The 2,872-nt window shown below is 39.1% G+C and overlaps 1 long non-coding RNA gene across 1 annotated transcript in view; it reads left to right on the top strand.

Annotated features, from left to right (window-relative positions):
• The window catches only part of LOC106881812 (uncharacterized), a 4,604-nt gene extending 2,277 nt beyond the window's left edge, over positions 1-2,327 (top strand). The window contains exon 2 of the long non-coding RNA XR_001410903.2: positions 2,183-2,327. This is a non-coding gene — a long non-coding RNA (uncharacterized LOC106881812). The remainder of the gene's footprint in view (positions 1-2,182) is intronic.
• The last annotated feature ends 545 nt before the right edge of the window (positions 2,328-2,872 follow it).

Below are 2,872 nucleotides of genomic sequence, written 5' to 3'. Positions count from 1 at the left end.
GAAAGCGGACGTTAAACGATGATGATGATGATGATGATGATGTGTAATAATTGTTCGACCTTATTAAAATTTAAAGAATGATTTTATATATGCACATGTAGGTACTGTATTTGATGGCATAAAAGACACATAAGCATATTCAACCTAATTTCGGCATTGCATATTTGGATTAAAAAAACAGTTTTTACTGCATTAAAACTTTTGGGTGGTTCAACTTCACATATAGAACCTGAGGTGATTTTTTTTTATTTTTGAATAATGCATTTTATATTCCATCAAATACAGTGATTTTATACCTTTTAATACACATACTGCCACTTCCTTAAATTCAGCATTCTAAAAGTTGAAATTGCCTGTAAAGTTCATTGTATGTTGGGTATTTGTCAACACAATTCAAATGGCCATAAAACAAAAGACAGCATAACATTAATGTTTGCTAAATTTTAATTTTGTCCCTTTCTTTGTATTGACAGTATCAACATGGCAAATTTCAATCTGACAAAGGAAATGAAAATGCATGTCATGCAGGACGCTCTAGCTGCCAATAACAGCAACTCAAAGAGTACTAGCTTCTTGAATGTGGTCAGGTCCTTCGTGTTCAAGGTTAGGAAAGAAGTGGGAGCTTCTGATGGGGTTCCAGCAGTCAGACATTGTCAGGACAACCGAGTTTGTTCAGTTAATCTAATATCCTATCACTAACTTCAACAAGCTGATTCAGGTCATCACCAAGCAACTCAAGGTGGCAGTCCACTATCAAACATCTGGTGTATGAGGACATCAGGTACGAGTTCCATATAATAAGGATCAGCTGATCGTATCTGGTAAGACCTGAGAGAATCACATGATTCAATCAGTGTTTGCTAAGCAAGTTTAATTACCATAAGAAATCCATCACAATCTAGTTCTCCTTATGAGAGGAATTGTGACCAAGACCAGAGGTAAGCAGGAGAATCAATGAGTTGCTCTACACAGACCCCATGTAAGGTACCTGTAGTGTGTGATGCACAGCAAGACCCAGTCCTCTCTGATAGTCTTGGGGGCTGTGAGTAATGAGGGCTGTGTCATGCTGCCTTCTTGTTGAAGGACCCTGGTGTCAATGCTACTGCCTACATTGAGATACTGGACATAGCATTCAAGCCTTAGATCAAGGGTTTACTGCCAGGGGAGAGTTCATGTTCCAATGGGATTCTGCTCTCTCCCACATGGGCCTCACAACCCAGAAGTGACTGACCTTGAAGTTTCATGGATCATGTGACTTTCTGATTTGAACCTCTTGAAGTAAAGTGGCATTGAAAGTAGGAACTGCCTCACAGCACTAAGGATTTATTGGGAGCAGTGATCATGGGAATGTTGCACAGGACCTGCATGATCCCAGTTACACTTGCTTTCATTGCCACATCATTGCAGTTGAGAGAAAATTTGTTGTCTGGCCTCTTTGATCATCATCATCATCATCGTTTAACGTCTGCTTTCCATGCTAGCATGGGTTGGACGATTTGACTGAGGACTGGTGAAACCGGATGGCAACACCAGGCTCCAATCTGGTTTGGCAGAGTTTCTACAGCTGGATGCCCTTCCTAACGCCAACCACTCAGAGAGTGTAGTGAGTGCTTTTACGTGTCACCTGCACGAAGGCCAGTCAGGTGGTACTGGCAATGGCCACGCTCAAAATGGTGTATTTTATGTGCCACCCGCACAAGAGCCAGTCCAGGGGCACTGGCAACGATCTCGCTCGAAAATCCTTACACATGTCACGGGCACAAGTGCCAGAAAGGCGACGCTGGGCACAGGTGCTATCCCGATTTCGCTTGCCCAATAAGTCTTCGCAAGCTGAGTTTCGTGTCCAATGAAGGAGACGACGTTGGCACGGGTGCCAGTCGTCGAATTTAGTTCGATTTCGCTTGCCTCAACAAGTCTTCGCAAGCAGAGTTTAGTGTCCAATGTAGGAAAGGTACGCATAAGTGGGCTGGCAGAGGCCTTGGATTTAGGTCTCACTTGGCTTGCAAATCTACTTATGTATGTTGTCTAATTTTATTTTTCTGTAACTATGTTATTTTTGTCTTTGTTTTTCTGGTGTTGTTTTGTTTTGTTTTCACTTGCTTGGTACAGCCTTTAAGACTTCAGAAAATACTTTTGACTAACTTTACACTTCTTTATTTTATTTTTATTTTTCACTTTTTAGAAATCCAGTGAAATCACAGAGGACATTGGTAGAATTTTATACAGTAACACACATATAATTCTTTCCTATGCAGTGCTATAGTTGGAATTGAATCTTAAAATACACTTTATAAAACAAGGCTAAATAAACTTAATTGATTCTTTAATGTTTTTTGTTTTGTTTCTTTGATATTTCTCTGCTGAGTAGACCAGATCTAAGTTACCAACAAAACCCATGCAATATGAAAAAATAAAAGTATTTGTTGTTTTTTTTTCTCTGTTGCCTTCATCCATATGCCATGCTGGTGTTGGTTGTGTTCTGGGTTCAATTTCTGTCAAGGTTGAGTTCCTCTTTCATTTTCCCAGCAATGATAAAATAAGTGCCAGCCAAGTGATAAAATTAATAAAATCATCTAATTTAAGGCCTTGTGCTTAAGTTAAAAAATCAATATTATTTATCGGGTAATGTATAGGAAAAAATTATCAAAGCAGCAGACAAAATGCTTTGCAGTATTTCACTACAATTTACTTTTTGAATTCAAATCCCAAATTGCCTTTCTTCCTTCTGGGATGAGTCAATTTCATCAAGTATACCTATCCACCAAATTTGAAGCCTTATGTCTGGAAGCACTCATTTATAACGAGAGGATAATAGATCAGACAATTAGTGGAGCACTAGACAAAATTTCTTGTTATTTGTGAGTCCAAATCT

Source organism: Octopus bimaculoides, chromosome 4, assembly GCF_001194135.2.
Source record: "Octopus bimaculoides isolate UCB-OBI-ISO-001 chromosome 4, ASM119413v2, whole genome shotgun sequence".
In the NCBI taxonomy this organism is placed as follows: Eukaryota; Metazoa; Mollusca; class Cephalopoda; order Octopoda; family Octopodidae; genus Octopus; species Octopus bimaculoides.
Note: the sequence above shows the minus strand (reverse complement) of the source record. Positions and strands in the feature narration are given on the sequence as shown.